This window comes from Bison bison, unplaced genomic scaffold, assembly GCF_000754665.1.
Source record: "Bison bison bison isolate TAMUID 2011002044 unplaced genomic scaffold, Bison_UMD1.0 scf7180017864236, whole genome shotgun sequence".
Lineage (NCBI taxonomy): Eukaryota > Metazoa > Chordata > Mammalia > Artiodactyla > Bovidae > Bison > Bison bison.
In genome coordinates this window covers 7233198-7251895 of record NW_011494808.1, presented here as the reverse complement: position 1 = coordinate 7251895, position 18698 = coordinate 7233198, and the positions used below count along the sequence as shown (strand labels likewise).

The following is an 18698-nucleotide window of genomic DNA, read 5'->3' as shown; positions in this document are numbered from 1 at the left end:
CTTTCTTGATTTGGGGAACCTGGACTGAAGATTAAAATACAGACAGTGGGCTGGTAGCCTTGAACCAACATTGTGGTCAGTTTTTCTTCTGCTGTTCGGTTCTCTTTTTATCTTAGTATAAAATAATATACAAGAGAATACCAACATTTCAGGTTCGAAATCTCCAGGCTTCCAGGAATATTCAGAGGTCATTTCGCTCAAATTCCTCCACTGGGGAGAGGGAGGATCAGCAAGGGGAAGCGACTGTCTCAGTGTTAACACTGCCAGTGCTGGGAGCCATGTCTCTTTTGTTGTGAGAATATTAATAGATATACAATCTATGTGGGGCTAAAATAAATACTATGGGAAGGGAATCCCTAGAGCTGCCTCCGTCGGAAGGGCCTGGATCATCCTCCCAGAAGTGTTTGTACGCACACACGCATAGATATCTGTTCATCCCTTTTTTTTTCATAGAAGAAGGACCATGATAAACCCTCGCTGGCTCACTTTGTTTGGCTCTTGGTTTGAATTCTTTCCTATTGATATATTCAAATGTCCTTCCTTCTTCTAAACGGGCTACGTCGTATTCTCTGGACTGCTTCCGTTTATACTTTATTAAAGCTCTTTGCTAATGAGGTTCTTTCCAATGTTTGCTGTTCTTTCGCACCACAAGCCAAGCTGTGCCGATCAAATATACTTCAACTGTATGCATCATTTAATACACTTCTCTCTCTCTTGTTTCCACCACTTTTCTGGAAACTTCCTACACTAGCAACTGCTCTCCATCATTCTTATCTGTCACTTTGCTTTAGTTGCCTCCACAGGATTTATCACCACCTGAAACAGAACGCATTTGCTTGTTCACTTTTTGTCGCTTGTCGCTGCTATTAGAGTAGTAACTCCATGGGATCGGAATCCTTTATACAATAGTAACTCCATAGGATCGGAAACTTACCTTTATTCGCTGCTGTGTTCTTAAAACAGAGAACAGCGATTGGCTTTTGGTAGGTGCTCAATAAATAAGGAATCAGTGAATGAATGCTTCACACATTTTTCCTATTGGATTACTGGTCTTCGTCTTACTGATTCATAAAAGCTCTTTATACGGCAATTAAATAAGACTTTGCCATTTGTCTTACTCACATGGTTTCCAGTGTGGTGTCTATCACTTCACGTTGTTGAGGGAATTCTTTCTGCCATTAAAGAATGGTTTAATTATTATATACTTAAGCATAACATATTTGTCTCATAACTTTCATGTTTTGTGTCTTGGTTTGAAAGGCTTTATACACTCCAGAGTTATTTTTAAAAACTTGTCTGGTACTTTTGTGGTTTGTTTTCTCATTGGAATCTTTGATTCATTTGGAATTTATTTTGGCAAAGGTAGTGGCTATGTAATCAGCTTTGTTATTTTTTCCCAAATAGTTAGCCAGTTGATTCAACATGAATTAAAAAACAATTCATCCTTTCTTCATTGCTCCAAATGCCATCTTTATCATATATCAAACTCCCATAAATATTTACATCATATCTCGTCTCTAGTCTGCTCTGTTAACTTGCCTGTCCCTTCCTTGGTTGGTACTAATTTATCTTAATTCGCTTTGCAATATAGTGATTTTCACATCTGGGTAGGGCTGGGTACTCCTTTTTGTCCTCTCTCCGCTCTAGATTTCCTGTCTGTCCTCACGTGCTTATTTTTTCATAAGAATATCAGAAGCTACAGAGCCAGTCAACCCTCCCTCCAAAAGATTAGCTCATTATTTTATTGCAACCAGATTATTTTACAGATTAATTTAGAAAGAAATGACATCAATACAAGAAGTGGCTCTATTGACTCTTGGATGTTTCCTATGCTCTCCCAAGCTCCTGATACACCCGAATGAAACTCAGTTCTCTTCAATGAAAGGATGATGGCTTCATTTGCCTGCATATGACGTTGGCAGAGACGACCGGAAGGTGGAGCTCAGCTGGAATTATCCCACAGACACCCCGTGTGGCTTCTCTAGCGTTTGGCATCTGCAGGGTCGTCCAGCTTCTTAGATGGTGGCTGGACTCAAGAGCAAGTGCTCAGAGAACACAGGGGCAGCTGTGTGGCCTCAGGAGTCCCCTTCCCCCATCTGCTACTGGTGAAAGTGCTCACGTGCCACCAAATTCAAAGACCTCCACCTCTTGCTAGGAGAGGGTCAGCGAATCTGTGGTCATGTTTTAAAACTATTGCAGCATCTATTAGTAGAAAATTGGACAGTTTCCTTCTTAATTACTTCTGACTTTTCTACCATTTTTCTTCCATGTCTCCCATTTCTTACTCTGGAAACACTGACATGGTTCAGAACTGGAAAGTAACTGCTTTTTGAAGTGAAGTTTTCTGTTGAGTTGCATTACTAACCCATGCCTAAGGGGGAAGCCATGTCCCCAATGTGACTCTGGCTTTCTCTATCAGCGCCTTCTGCTCCCTCCCCCGATACCCACATGACAGCTGCTGGGATCTCCCTACCAGAGGTGTGCAGGGGCAGAGAGAGTCAACTCAAACTCATCAATTTTTAGCAATTTGTTATTTGGCATCAATTTTGTATATGGTTGGAAAGGGAACTAAAATGAAAAGTAAATGTTTTGAGAATTCATTGTGAAATGCAACCACTCATTCCAAAGACCCTCCCCACTCCCAGGGCTGGCTGCTCTTTCTATTGATCCATGGCCTTCTTTTAAAGACCTTAAAGATGTGCCCTGTTAATTCACTGGGTACCCTACTAGATCATCCTCTTTTCTTCTATATTCCAGGGATAGCAGCAATATTTACTGAATACTCACTGAAAAAGTACTTTATATATGTTTATCATTGCATTTATTTTAAAAATGTATTGGGGAATAGTTAATTCACAATGTTATGTTAATTTCAGGTGTACAGCACAGTAAATAAGGTTATATATATAAAGTTTTAGTCGCTCAGTCATGTCTGACTCTTTGAGGACCCATGGACTGTAGCCCACCAGGCTCCTCTGTCCATGGAATTCTCCAGGCAAGAATACTGGAGTGGGTTGCCATTCCCTTCTCCAGGGGATCTTCCCAACCCAGGAATCCAACCCAGGTCTCCTGCATTGCAGGCAGATTCTTTGCCATCTCAGATATACATACATATACATATATATATGTATATATACACATATACAATCTTTTTCAGATTCTTTTCCCATAAGGGTTATCACGGAACACGGAGTAGAGTTCCCTGTGCTCCATAGCAACTCCTTATTAGTTATCTATTTTATATACAGTAGTGTGTGCATATTACTGCATTTAACCCTAACTTCCAGGGTGGGAATTGCCCAGTCCATTTTAGAGCTGAGAGCACTGCTGCTCAGAATGATGAACTGAATTGTCTGAGTGTCTCAGAGCTCAAATGTAGTGAGCTATTCCCACATCCTTGCGATACAAAACGCAGCCTTCTTACCAAGAGCATTGGCATCACCTGGGAACTTGTTAGAAATGCAGAACCTGGGTCCCAACCCAGACCTACTGCATCAAAGCCGCATTGTAACAAGGCCCCCAGGTGAGGTGGACTCGCCTTAAAGTTGGAGGAGCACCGCTCTGTGTCCCCAAGATCTTCTGGCTGGAGCTCCATGGAGAGCTCCTAAAATATACTAATGCCCGAGCTCCCTGCCTGTTTCTCAATGCCTGTTTAATTGGACTAGGGTGTGACCTAAGCATTAGGATTTTTCAAAGCTTCCTGGGTGGTTGTAACATGCAGTTAAGTTAGAACCATGGCTAATACAGCTCACTTGGTACTAAGTATATCCTGTATCTTGCCAGTTTGCTTTTTAGCATTTTTATACATGGTCTATGTCCCCAACACAAATATATTTTATATAACAGCTCTCTTTCCAGGGTAGTTTCTTGCAGAAAATAAGCACTCAGTAAACACTGGCTGCTATTGCTCTTGGTGAAAACCGTGCCTTGATTGGTCTGCTGTGGGGCCGGGGCACCACTGTTTTTGGCAAGGTGCCTCACGTGACTCTATTGTGTCGTCAAGGTTGAACACGACTGGGTTGGCTCCTGAAGCTCCAGCTGATGGTTGCTCTGGAGAAACGGGCGGAGGGGTGCCAAATGCTCTGATTTCTGAAGAAGAGCCTCAAAACCCAGAGTTTAGAACAAATGTTGTCAACACATTTAGGTTTTTGAAAAAACTGCATGCAAGTAAAATAAAACGCATCTGTCTGTCTGTACGTGTGCATCTGGTTAGGGATACAGGAAAGTCAGAAGGTTTAAAGTCATTCCCTGGGGGGTCCATGACCCCCTCAGAATCTGATGGTTATAAACGCCACCACTCCCGCCTTGGAAAACGCACGTCATAATCATCGCACTTCACCAGCCTCGCTTAAGAGTCATTATAGCGTTCCTGTCAACGGAACGCAGCCCAAAGCAGAGACTGTCAAACCTCGGAGGATCAGTACCTAATTTTGTGCCTAATTTTGTGTTCTGTGCAATGTCTGGATGTGCCAACAGAACCAGGGGATGCGTGACAACAGGGAGGGGGCAGGCGGCGCTCTGCAGTTCAGTAGAGAAAGTCGGTATCAACAGGCGCTCTTGTCACGATCTCCGCCCGCTGCCTGAGCACCGCTTAGTGACAAAGCAAAACCAAGGAAAAGAGACCAAGACGAAAACCAGGACAGGAAATAAAACATGCAAAAGAAAGATCACGGTCAGAGGGAAAGTGTTCTGCCTGGTTTCTGCATCACCAGTGCCTCCCTCTGTCTGGGTTTGTTTGCCTGGATAATGAACAGCAGGGCTTCTATTGGAGCTGCAGGGAGGTGGGGGGCACAGATGAAGTACCGGGGGCTTGGACCACACTGCCCATGATGTTCTCAGGGAAAAGCTTCCAGGTGTTGAAGGCACCAGCACCTTCTGCGGATTTAACTGGGGCGCGAGATAACAGGGGCCCCAACTCTAACACTAATAACCCACATCCTGGCGTTTGTCTCATGGTAGCTAAGGATGCAGAGGCAAGCCCAGCATTGACATCAGTAACGATAACGATGCCACCATTGATAATCGCCGTGTGTGTGCAACCCCATGGAATGTGGCCCACCAGGCTCCTGTGTTTGTGGGATTTCTCCAGGCAAGAATACTGGGGTGGAACAGACTTTTGGACTCTGTGGGAGAAGGTGAGGGCAGGGTGATTTGAGAGCATAGCATTGAAACATGTATATTATCATACGTGAAATAGATCGCCAGTCCAGGTTCGATGCGTGAGACAGGGTGCTCAGGGCTGGTGCACTGGGATGACCCTGAGGGATGGGATGGGGAAGGAGGTGGGAGGGGGGGTCAGGATGGGGAACACATGTACACCTGTGGCTGATTCATGTAAATGTATGGCAAAAACCACCACAATATTGTAAAGTAATTAGCCTCCAATTAAAATAAATAAATAAATTTTAAAAATAAATAGAAAAAAATACACGGTGTCTCCACTGGGTGGGGGGGCGGGTAGGGAGACTTTACTCTAAAAAAAAAATAATAATACTGGGGTGGGCTGCCATTTCCTTCTCCAGGGAATCTTCCCCACCCAAGGGTCCAGCTCACATCTCTATGGCCCCTGCGCTGGCAGGCGGGTTCTTTACCACTAGCACCACTGAGCCCGTGTACCACAACTACTGAGCCCGCACATCACAACACTCAGGCCTGAGCACTCTAGAGCCTGAACTCCACACCAAGGGAGTCCCTGGAACGAGCAGCCTGCGCTGGCACCCAGGAGTAGCCCCTGCTCGCCACGGCTAGAGAGAGCCTGGGCGCAGCAGCAGAGACACAGCACAGCCTAAGGCAAATACAATTTAAAAAAAGTAAATAAAAGACAAGTCAGATCTTGCTCTCCTCTCCATAGAACACTTTATGGATCCCATCTGACTCTGTGTCGGGCACGAAGCCCCTCCCCCAGCCGGCAAAGTCCTGCCGCCATCGGCTGCCCCCCTCCCTCTCCACCCAGTCTTTCTCTGACCTCACCTCCTCCCCTTCCCCGTCCAATGCCAACTCCTCTAACGTCAAGGAACTCTGGCTATCCCTCAAACATGAAGTCTCTGCACTGTGTGCCCCGAGTTAGGATGCTCTTCTCCAGAAGTCACAAGCGTCCTTCCTGACGTCACAAGCATCCTTCCTGACGTCATCTTACTGAGTTCTTCTCAGACCACTCTTTAAGACCGCATCTCCCTGCTCCTCCTGACATCCAATACTCTACTGATTTTTTTTTTGTCTGTCATCCACTATGCAGTAAGGTTCATAAAAGCAGAGGTTTCCTTCTGTTGTGTTCACTGCTGTATTCCCAGTGCCTAGAAGAATGCTCGGAGAAGGCAATGGCATCCCACTCCAGTACTTTTGCCTAGAAAATCCCATGGACAGAGGAGCCTGGTAGGCTGCAGTCCATGGGGTCTCTAGAGTCCGACACGACTGAGCGACTTCACTTTGACTTTTCACTTTCATGCATTGGAGAAGGAAATGGCAACCCACTCCAGTGTTCTTGCCTGGAGAATCCCAGGGATCAGGGAGCCTGGTGGGCTGCCGTCTATCGGGTCGCACAGAGTCGGACACGACTGAAGCGACTTAGCAGCAGCAGCAGCAGAAGAAGAATGCTAGGCACATAACTGATGCTCAGTAAATGCCTTTAGAATGAATAAGTGAATGAATTCAATCCCCACAACAGTCCTAAAAGATAGGCTCTCTCATAATCCTGCTTTTACCAATGTATGAAGTTTAAAGAGGCTGCAGTGACCCAAGATCACAAACGAGAAATTCCTAGAGAGGAGATGTGAACCTTGGACCATCTGACACCAAAGTTCGAAACACTTCCTGACTTACTCTGTTGTTATTTTAACCATTCTGGGCCTTTCTTGGGAAATAATAAATACAATAATTATAATCTAGAAGTGGAGCTGTATTTGATGTAGTTGGAACTAGGGCAATTACTGGAAGCCAGTGAGAAAAGGAAAAACTATTTTTGCTCCCTCTGATTAGGGTAATTCTTAATTTTTAGAGCAGTTGCTACCATTTCTTGAGTGATCATGTGTTGAGAAATTGGACCTTCTGAAGTATTACAGTGATGGGAAATAAATCAAGGTTTAGCAAGTCCTATTTCCTTGGGGTAAGTAAGCCAAGGGCCACTTTGAACCTTAAATTGCTCAAGAATTTCATCTCCTACGAGCCAGTGGCAGGAATTTGAACCCAAAGACATTGTAGAAAATGACCACATGTAATGCAAACATGGCGGTGGGAGTCTTAAAGGATTCTGTAGAAAGTCTGTTAACTTGGCCTTGAAGACCATTCCAGCACTCCCCGATCTAAGAATAAATTGGATAGAACTCAACTCATGCCAAACACAGGATGCCCGAGGCAGCTGAATGTGCCCAAAGCCTTGGGGGCGCTTGGTAAATTATTAAGCCATCTACTTGAGACAGCTTTCAGTGGGTCAAAGTGTTTAGTCTGTAAGGCATTCTTTTATACAGTGCTTGGCCAAACCAAAAAGCGAAGTTCAAAGAAAGGAGGACTGAGACATTTTCTCTGGGGAAAAAAAAAAAAAGCTTTCAAAGACCTTTCAAAACTTGTCTGAGAAAAGATACACAGCAGAAAACATCTTTTGGCAAACACATAATGAATTAGATAAGATGTGTCTTAAGTTTCTAATATAATTTAAAGACAAGAAATACATTGGTGGCTTGACATTTTAAGCTCACTATTAATCCACGTGTCTGGCGTACATTGTCACGTGTGTGCACGGTCCCGTGCCTGCATTCTCTGTACGTGGTTGTGCTTTTGTGTACTTTACAGTACAGCATGAATGACTGAGAGACTTCCCTTTCACTTTTCACTTTCATGCATTGGAGAAGGAAATGGCAACCCACACCAGTGTTCTTGCCTGGAGAATCCCGGGGATGCGGGAGCCTGGTGGGCTGCCGTCTGTGGGGTCACACAGAGTCGGACACGACTGACGACTCAGCAGCAGCAGCAGCAGCAGTATGCATGCATGCGTGCTACATTGCTCAGTCATGTCCAACTCTCTGCAACACCACGGGCTGCAGCCCGCCAGGCTCCCCTGTCCATGGGATTCTCCAGGCAAGAACACTGGAGCCAGGTGCCATGCCCTCCTCATAGTACTGTATAGAGAACAGTAATACAGTATCTTTCAAGCTGGATCCGCAAGAGGATGACATCACTGAACTCCTTGCTGCATGACACGAGGAGCTTACTAATGAAGACCTGATGGAACCGGAGGCCCAGAGAAAGGGCAAAGAGAGTCAGGAGGAAGAAATAACTGAAGAACCAAAGAAAAAGAAACCAGGGAGACAGAACTTACAGGGACGGTGGCATAGGAACATGCATAAAACGCAGACACGAATCAAAGATCAGCTACAGTGAAGAGTTCCGACGAGTATCCTCAGTCACCCGATCGTCATGGAGCGATGACCTCATTAAGCCGAACCAAGCAATAACAGAGGGAAATCACCTTTTCTAAATGCCTGCTATGTGTCGGGCATTTCATATTTTAATAATAACAATAGCTAATATTCAGTGACAGCCTTCAAGACTCAACTTCCCACAAATTATTTCCACTGCTTACAATGAGCAATCCTCGGAAACAGAAGTTAGTGGCATTTTACAGACGCAAAAACTGAGATTTGGAAAGGTCCAATAACTCGTTCCATATTTCCTAGTTATAAGCAAATCAGAATCCAATACAGCCTCAAATCCTTCTGCTTTGCCACTTGTCTGAAACAAGACAAATTATGTGATTTACACTGCTTCCCAGAGAAAGGGCTACTGAGACTGTCACAAGAAAATCTACAAAGATAAAAAGAAGCAAATAAGAGAGGTCTACCATTGCAGCTTATACCTTTGATGACAAACAACTGGAAAAAGTAGGCCTTGGGAAAATCTGATGGGCATAACTTAAATGCTGAAGAAACTTCTGGTGTTGCTTCAGAGAAATAACAAATACGCAAATTACATCACTTTGCAGTGAGATAAGAACGTATAGACGTGTGTACATCTATGTCCGTACTTTCCATACCAGAAAGGGCATGTTTTTCTAATTTTACGCATCCTAGTATCTTATTTAGACATGCGTAGCATATGCCAGAAGTGAAGGATTCCTCATGTCTAGTATATTAGAGGTGAATGGCTCCGTTCAGAAACATATTTCCAAGCTCTGTGTTTAAAAGAAAAATCATTTACCTGCCACCTGATTAGCCTGACCAATTTTGTTCATCTAGGAGCATTATTTCCTGCCTTTTCCACCAACAGTTACTGGAGAAAGGGCAGCATTCCAACAAAGAGCCATGGCGTCAAGGTCAGGCCTGTGAACCCAAGGCGCTCGGGGGGCACAGGAACAGGCTGGGGTGCAGGGGGGTTCTCCCCGGCCATGCTGGAAACAGCCTGCAGAGAGGAAGCCTCGAGTGCCATGGTCGCCAGCCAACTTTGTGTCGCTGGACTCGACAAAAGCACACATACCAAAGCTCCTCCACAGACTGTCATTGCTGCTGTCCAGTTGCCCAGTCATGTCCGATTCTTCGTGACCCCGTGGCCTGCAGCACACCAGGCCTCCCTCTCCCTGCCCACCTCCTGGAGTTTGTTGAAGTTCATGTCCGTTGAATTGGGGGTGCCATCCAGTCATCTCATCCTCTGCCGCCCTCTTCTCCTTCTGCCTTCAATTCTTCCACAAGCTAGAAGTGCTTAAACTACTGTATTTTATTATTATTTTTAATTAATTTGTTTTTAATTGGGGGAGAATTGCTTTGCAACCTTGTGTTGCATGCGTCAGCATGCGTCAGCCATAGGTCCACGCAGGCCCCCGCCCTCTTGGACCCCCCTCACCCCCCACCCCTCCAGGCTGCCCCAGGGCACCAGGCTGAGCTCCCTGGGCCACACAGCAACTCCCCACTAGCCACCCGTTTCACATACGGGGATGTATGTATTTCAGCACTACGCTCTCAATTCGTCCCACCCTTCCTGCCCCCACTGTGTCCATAAGTCTGTCCTCTGTCTGAGTCTCACAGCGCCCCCCCCCAAAAAAAAAACCCACAAAAAACAGAAGCAGTATTGTAACAAATTCAAAAAAGAATTAAAAATAAAATAAAATAAACCTATCTGCAGGAAAGGAATATTTCATTATCATTTAAAAAAATTCTTTATTGAACATTAAAATATCAAAATAATTTTTTGTGGCTTCTGGAAGTTCATGAGATAAACAGATTCATCCTGAGTATATTTTTCTCCTCACTAATAATCTCGATGTATTGGCAAAGCATTATAAAGAAACTTACAGTACTTTTATCACATTGGGTAAACCTGGAAAGAAGAGAAGAACACAAGCACTTCTGATGAAGGTATTTTGACCTCAACACATTTATTAACTAAAAGTGTATATAATGCAGTTGGAAGGGTAGAATTATTTAACTGGCTACTTCCAATATCAATCCACTGGGCTAGGCAGACATCTGCATGTTAAACCTATTATTACCTTTTCCAAACTGAAAATCCAAATGTGACTGACAAGTATAGGAATACTTAAATAAAATGGGAGGAGACATTTGAAATTACAACTGTTCTCGGGCTTAGAGAGTGTCATATAGAGTAAAGCAAATCAGAAAGAGAAAAACATCATATATTAGAAAACCACATTCATAGGAACACATGTGCCCCAATGTTCATCGCAGCACTATTTACAATAGTTAGGACATGGAATTGGAGAAGGAAACGGTAACCCACTCCAGTGTTCTTGCCTGGAAAATCCCAGGGACAGAGGAGCCTGGCGGCTGCAGTCCATGGGGTCACACAGAGTTGGACACGGAGGAAGTGACTAAGCAGCAGGACCCCGGAGCCACCTAGATGCCCATCACTAGACGACTGGACAAAGAAGATGTGGAGCATATATACAATGGAATATCACTCAGATATAAAAAGGAATACACGCGAGTCAGTGCTAAGGAGGTGGGTAAGCCTAGAGCTTATTATACAGAGTGAAGTAAGAGAAAGAGAAAACCAAATATCATATATTAACACATATATATGGAATCTAGAAAGATGGTACTGATGTTCCTATTTGCAGGGAAGCAAAGGAGATGCAGACAGAGAGAGCAGACTTGTGGACACAGTCGGGGAAGGAGAGGACGGGATGAATTCAGAGAGTAGCACTGAGACGCATACATCGCCATATGTATCGGAGACAGCCAGTGGGAACTTGCTGTGTGACACAGGGAGCCCAAATCAGGTGCTCCGTGGCAACCCAGAGGGGTGGGAAGGCGTGGGAAGTGGGAGGGAGGATCAAGAGGGCGGGGATGTGTGTATACCTGTGGCTGATTCATGCTGATGTACAGCAGAAAGCAGTACAATATTGTAATTACCCTCCAATTAAAAATAAAATAAAATTTAAAAAACCCAAATACTGTATATTAACATATACAGTATGTGGAATCTAGGGGGCTTCCCTGCCGGCTCAGACAGTAAGGAGTCCACCTGCCAATGCAGGAGGAATATATAAAAATGGTACACATGATCTTATTTGCAAAGCAGAAATAGAGACACGGACGTAGAGAACAAATGTATGGACACCAAGGGAGAAGAAGGGGTGGGGGGATGAATCGGGAGATTGGGACTGACATACACACACTGCTGAAACTCTGTGTGAAACAGAGAAGTAAACAGATAGGTAGTGAGAACCTGCTGCAGAGCACAGAGAACTCTACTTAACTCACTGTGGTGACTGAACCCGAAGGAAATCCGAAAAGGAGGGGAGATAGGCATACATACAGCTGATTCATTTGCTGTGGTAGAAACCAGCACAACGTTGTAAAGCAACTGTGCTCCAACAGAAGTTAATTAAAAAAAAACCATTCTTGGAGAACCGGATCATGTAATTCTACCTACAGAGTTTCACTCCAATCCGAAGGTGTCCATCAAGGTAGAGATCAGCCCTGAAAAGACAGCTCTGTCCAGTTCTAGACGATGTAAGCAGAGATACACCCAACGAGTCAATGGGACACTCCACACGCAACCATGGCTGAGTCATAGCTGACTCAGTCTACATGGATCAAGCATCTTCCACACGTTCTAACTGTGGCCATTTCTGCAGCTCCTGGGGACTCAGAAGTGCCCGTCTAGGGCAGATCTGAGTGAGTTGTACCAGCCGGAGCTTCCCCTCCACCCACCTCTCCCGCAGGCCACCACCACCCTGAACCTGGGGAAGGTCACAGCCAGCTGGGGGCCCTGGAGTGAGAGGCTGAGGCCGCCCATGTGGCTGGCCGTCATCACCGCCTCTGGCCCACCAACCTGTCAGCTTGTGCACGCCGATCGCTTTAAGGACCTGGAGTTACGGGATCTGCACTGGCATTCCTCAGCTCTTGGGTTTCTTATCCAGGGACTATTCCATAGCTGCCCTTCTTAAACAACACTTGCCAGCATTTATGGGACCGATGGCACAGTCAGATTTCCTTCAATGACTGTGTAGTGAGCCTCTGTTGTCCACTAGGAAGTGAGCTGGTGGGTGAGGATGTAGAGCTGACTCTGATGGTCCTCACCTTTAGAGACTCAGCTGATTGGGAGGAACTTGCACTGTTCCGGAACCACTGGGAAGGGCATGTGCGGAGCTCAGTGAGGACCCCAAGGAGGGAGGGAACGTGCACACAGGGCAGAGGTCAGGGCGGTGGTGACGTGGAGAAAGTGACAGTGTTAGTCGCCCAACCGTGTCTGACTCTTCCCGACCCCAAGGACTGTAGCCCGCCAGGCTCCTCTGTCCATGGGATTCTCCAGGCCAGAATGCTGGAGTGGGTTACCATGCCCTCCTCCAGGGGATCTTCCCGACCCAGGCTTTGAACTTGGGTCTCCTGCTTTGTAGGTAGATACTTTACCATCTGAGCCAGACCTGGTCAACTCAGAAGAAGGGATGGGAAAACACTTCCATATATTAAAAAAGAAAATCTGCTGCAGTTTAGGCTGGAAACTACAAAGGGGGTGAAGACCCTGTGGTCTTTATCAACCACGCTGGGATTAACAGGGGCATGAAATAAGCATCCTCCAGGCTCCCCAGCAGTCAGGCTTGCTAGAGCAGGGTGCGTGGGCCATAGGAGGCCAGCCTTTGTGCTGGGCTCAGACTGGCTGGGTTCAAGTCCTGCTCTGCCGTGTAGGCCGAGAGACTGTGGCCCAAGTGCTTGAGTCTCCTGTTTTCTCATCTGTGACAGGAGTACCAGGGCATGTAGCACGTTTGAAGGTTTCCCCCTTGAGTGGTATTCGGAAAGACTCCTCCCAGCAGACAGAGCACAGATAGTAAAGTGGCTACACTCGGGCAGGACTTGCAGAAAATCTGGAAGGGGTGAGATGATGAATAAACTGCAAATGCCTTGGGGCCAAATGTTGAACTAGCATTGGGAAACAGAACCGGCAACTTGGACTCAACACCAGGGAGAGCTTAAACGTGAGACTGACGCGAAGCCAAAATCCTTAAAGGGACTCGAATAGCCCCTAGTTGGCATAAGAACAGGCGGAGAGCTAGACCTGGTTTGTGGGTCACAGTTTACTGAACCCTGATATAAGATGATAATCATGTTTAACCATTACAACTGCTTTATGATTTAGAAAAGCTTTCCTGCATGTTATCTGATTTGATCTGCATAACAAATCCTATAAACTAAGTCAAAGGCGGAAAAACCTTTGTTCTGTTGGACACAAGGTACCAACCAATAAAACACACAATACCAAAAAAATTAATGCTAGGTATAAACCAGAGATTAGCTACACTCTACACTGCTAAAGCTTCATAAAAGGAGGAAACAGAGAGGTTGAGGGGAAGTCGACAGTGCTCTTTTCGGTGCCACTATGAGCATCAGTTGAACTACCCACAAAAATGAGATCACCTGTTTCGACCAAGTCATGTCCTCTTTCCTGTCTTCAAACATGGATGTCCTTTACTGCTGAAGCCAGTAAAAGCTGTGGTTCAACACGTGGCTGGTGGCCACCTTCACTACACTGCTTCCCTGGCAATGGCCATGAAGAATACAAAATTCACGTCACCTGAACTCAACGTCCAAGGATTTCCCCTCCCCACTTTGTATGTGCAAGGAAGATTTCCCTCATTTGGCGGGATTTACACAGCATATTGGTTTCCCACATGGCTCAGTGGTTAAAAAATTCTGCCTGCCAATGCAGGAAACATGGATTCGATTCTTGGGTTGGGAAGATCCTCTGGAGGAGGGAATGGGTACCCACTCCAGCATTCTTGCCTAGAGAATCCCATGGTCAGAGGAGCCTGTTGGGCTGCAGTCCATGGAGTCGCAAAAGAGTCAGACACACTGAGGGACTAAGCACGCACACACAGCATATTAGACCTGAACTGCCACTCAGAGATTGCCTCGTTTAACTGTTGTGTTTGTAAGTGGAGCCGAGAGAGGTTCAGAGGGACAGACTGGACCGTAAACAGTGGTCATGTATTAGTTGTTGAGTACCTTAGGCACTGTGAATATCATGTAGATATCACCGTCAGTGAATCAGACTCCTAAGCGCACTGGCAAACACGGATACACACCAGAGCGGGAAGTAAAGAAGCAAGGACGGGGAGGCAGCCTCAGATTTGCCAAGTGTGGCACCAGTGGAGGGGCTTTCCTGGGGCTCAGACAGTAAAGAATCCGCCTGCAAAGCAGGGCCCCTTCCACACAGCATCTGATTTAATTATCTGTCTCCAGGCTGTATTGGGATTTTGCAAAAGAGGGTGAGGAGATCCAGCAATGCATTCCAGCCCTGTGAGCTGGTGAGTGGCTGAGCTGAGGTTTGAATTCAGGTCTCTACTGGCTTCAAGGTACCTTGTGTGTGCAGCCTGCTTCCAATGCAGGAACTCTGCATTTGGGAGGAAGGGCGGAAAGGAAGGATAAAGAGAAAATATTAGTGAAATCAACTTCTGTGTAAGACATCAGATGATAAATGTCCATTCATCTGAACTTAACCACGGGGACACTATTTCACCCCAGGCTGGGGCATTTTTAACACTCTCCTCCTCTAAACAACAATTTTTCCAACAATAATCATAACATGTATATTTCACGTCAGTAAAAATCATACTGACCAAACAACAATATTGTAACTCGCAGTGTACGCTCTGTTTCACTGTTTTATGTTTAAAACACAAATGAAAATTCCACGTGTTCACATAGTATAATAGAACTGAAGTAACTCAGGTTCTGCTTCTTTGACTGTTGTCCTCAGGCTATCTTGGTTTATTCTGGAATTATTTAACTGCTAACTACATACTGCCCCAAGGGTTGGAGAGAGAAATGGTGCTCAAGACACTGAGCATCCTTCCAACTGCTAAGGACTGACTCTCAAAACCGAGGTGTACAGCTGAGTCCTGTACGTTGGTACCAACGGGGTACCCAGGAGTTCTCCAAATTAACTTTCAAGTGAATTCATGTTTACCAAAATATAAATTATAAAATGTGCTACATTGAAACTGAAATACATGCTAATAAAACTCAACAGTAACGGCAGCAATTGTTTGGACTTAGATCAACATGATGTATCTTTCAGGGCGAGTGTCTTAATACCAGAGGGTTTCCCTGGTAGCTCAGTGGTAAAGAATCCACCTGCCAACGCAAGAGATGCGAGTTCAATCCCTGGGTCAGGAGGATCCCCTGGAGACGGAAATGGCAACCCACTCCAGAATTCTTGCCTGGAGAAGCCCATGGACAGAGGAGTCTGGTGGACTACAGTCTATGGGGTCACACAAGCATCGGACACAACTTGGTGACTAAACAACAACAACAGCTATTTTAATTACTGAGATTCTTTAGAACAGGGCACGAGGATGATCAGAGCCAACTGACATTTCATTGATTTGATTACTTTTAGACTCTCTGTAAACAGTGTGCCCCTCACTGCCTGCGGTGCTAGGACAGGCCACGAATAACCCCATCAAAAGATGGGTGGAACACCTAAACAGACATTTCTTCAAAGAAGACATATAGTTGGCCAACAAACACCTGAAAAGATGCTCAACATTGCTCATTATTAGACAAATGCAGGTCAAAACTACAATAAGTGATCTCCTCACACCGGTCAGAATGGCCATCATCAAAAAATCTAAAACAATAAATGCTGGAGAGGGTGTGGAGAAAAGGGAACCCTCTTGCACTGTTGGTAGGAATGAAATTGCTGCAGCCACTGTGGACAACAGTATGGAGATTCCTTTAAAAACTAGGAATAAAATTACGATATGGCCCAGCAGTATTGTGCATATACAGTATTGTGCAAATCCGGTATTGTGCATTACCCTGAGAAAATCATAATTCAGCTCATTGTTTAAGGCCTTTACATTAATTGAGCTCTGCTTTCGTGTAATTTTCAAAACAGCCTCAGGGAAGAAAGGCTATTCTTGGCCCCATTTGCTGGCTGATGAAACAGAGGCTTAGAAAGGATAAGAAACTTAAACAAGGTCAGGGGAACAGCAGGTATACAGCTGAAACACCAAGACAGTTCAAATGCTTAAGCCTGTTCTCTTAACCTTTACAGTATGTTTATGAGCCGTAAAGAGGTTAAAAATACTAAGGCAAACACAACTTCAAAGGGATAAATTTAGCTTGTGATTAAAGTACAAAATAAAAGATACATGTCTGCCTCTGCACCATTCATGAAAATATTTTGACCCAATAACCATAGAGGCCTAGGGCAACATCATCCACAGTTCTGGTCCACAAAAATAAAAGAGAAAGATTATAACTAAACGTCGGCTTCCCTGGTGGCTCGAAGAATCCACCTGCCAATGCAGCAGACATGGGTTCGATCCCTGGTCCGAGAAGATCCCCTGGAGAAGGAAATGGCAGTCCACTCCAGTATTCTTGCCTGGAGAATTCCATGGACAGAGCAGGGCTACAGTCCGGGGGTAGCAAAGAGTCAGAGAGAACTTAGTGACTAAATGGCAACAACAACAACAAAATACAGCTGTGGAGCATGAGATAAGGTTCAAGATATGATTCCCATCCTATCTTCAATCAAGAGGTGAACAAGATCACATTCTTTGAAGTATACTTGGTAGACAGTTTATGCCATTATCTTATTAATAATAATCATTTTTCTCTAACTTGCTTTACTGTGGGGTTTTCTTTTAGGTGTAATTGGAAAGCCCCTGGAGAAATTTCCAGCAGGGCTAGAATTATCCATGAACACTTTTTCATGCAGATCCTTGATTTCCTGGATCATGGTGACCCTCAATGTCAGAGACTGTCTAAGTTCCTGCACCTTTCTTAAGGAGAAAGCCATTCCCAGCCCCTCAGCTGTGCAGTATTGTGGCAATTCCAGCAACCAGCAGCACCCTCGGGGCTGGAATCAGGGCATCTTGGAGGCTGGTGCCCAACAGAACCCGTTCAGCACCCGGTGGTTCCAGCCCTGGGAAGTGAGGCAGCTGTTAGTCCTTTAGGAGTCCGCAGTTCCATTTTCAAAGACTGGCTTTAAAAGCACTACCACCTATGGCTGATATTTATGATTCCTTAAAAGCAAGATCTAATTTTACATTTAGAAGACCTGCTCTGATGACACTCATTCTGTTTAATGAAGGAAAACAGGCTCAGTTCGTACTCATCGTGTTCTCTCTTGGTCTTTCCAGTAAATGCTGGAAATGACAGTGCTGCCACTTCTCCTTGGAGCTGTTTTCATTTCCAAGCTTCCTTCGCACGCACTTGGGCCTCCACAGCAAATCCGAGAGACAGACAGAGCAGGTATTGTCTCAGGAGGTTAATAGATGGAAACATGGGGGCAGAAAGTGTTGTTGAGGAGCCTCCCTGGGTCTGTGATTCGAATCCCTCCACTCTCTGTGCTGGGGAAACAGATCTCAGGGAGAACAAAGCCCTAGTTTACAGCACTGGCTGATTTGCAAGTGTAAATAGGTCCCCCACAGCCATTCCAAGCTCCCAATATGATGCTGCTGCATCCGTGGAGCTGAGAAGACACGTGGAAAGTTGGCAGCCAAGCTCCAGCACGTGGATCCCTCTGCTCCTAACCCAGGCTTCTTTACCTGCCAGCTCGGTGTTAATTTATTGACACGCACCACACAAGGACCTACTGTACAGCCCAGGGAACACTGCTCAATACTCTGTAATAACCTAAATGGGAAAAGCATCTGAAAAAGAATGGCTGTATGTATGTGTATAACTCAATCACTTTGCTGTACATCTGAAACCAACACAACATTGTTCATCAACTATGCTCCAATAGAAAATGGAAATTACAAAAACAATAAAAGAACTTAAAACCCCTCTCTAGCCCAAGGTATCGGAGAGGAAGCCTCAAGACTGTAAGCTCATAGGATGCAGACTTCGCTGATGGGAAACTTATCTGCAGACATTTCTCCTACTGACACTGCTGTGCTTACTAGGGGCATGGTGATGACCCTACCCTGGCTACAACCGAATGGACCTGAGAAGCTGCCGCTGAAGCAATCCAGAGATGTGTGTATTGGGATGTGTCAGACAGCAATAGTCCCTTTTGGTCCCATTCCATAGAGTTGGAGGGGCTTCCCTGGTGGCTCAAAGAATCCGCTTGCAATTCAGGAGACCTGGGTTCTATCCCTGGGTAGGGAGGATCCGCTGGAGAAGGAAATGGCAACCCACTCCAGTATTCTTGCTTGGGAAATCCCATGGACAGAGGAACCTGGCGGGTTACAGTCCATGGGGTTGCATAGAGTCAGACACGACTAAGCACGCATGCAT

General features: G+C 45.4%; 1 protein-coding gene across 7 annotated transcripts in view; it reads right to left on the bottom strand.

Annotated features, from left to right (window-relative positions):
- THRB (thyroid hormone receptor, beta) overlaps positions 1 to 18698 on the bottom strand; it is a 438543-nt gene that overhangs the window by 268707 nt on the left and 151138 nt on the right. Inside the window, exon 1 of one of the 7 annotated variants that reach the window (XM_010846429.1) lies at positions 1123 to 2856. The exons of the other annotated variants lie outside the window; for them this stretch is intronic. The gene's annotated coding sequence lies outside the window, so the exon portion shown is untranslated. Of the gene's footprint in view, positions 1 to 1122; positions 2857 to 18698 lie in introns of those variants that run through there. 7 annotated transcript variants of the gene reach the window in all.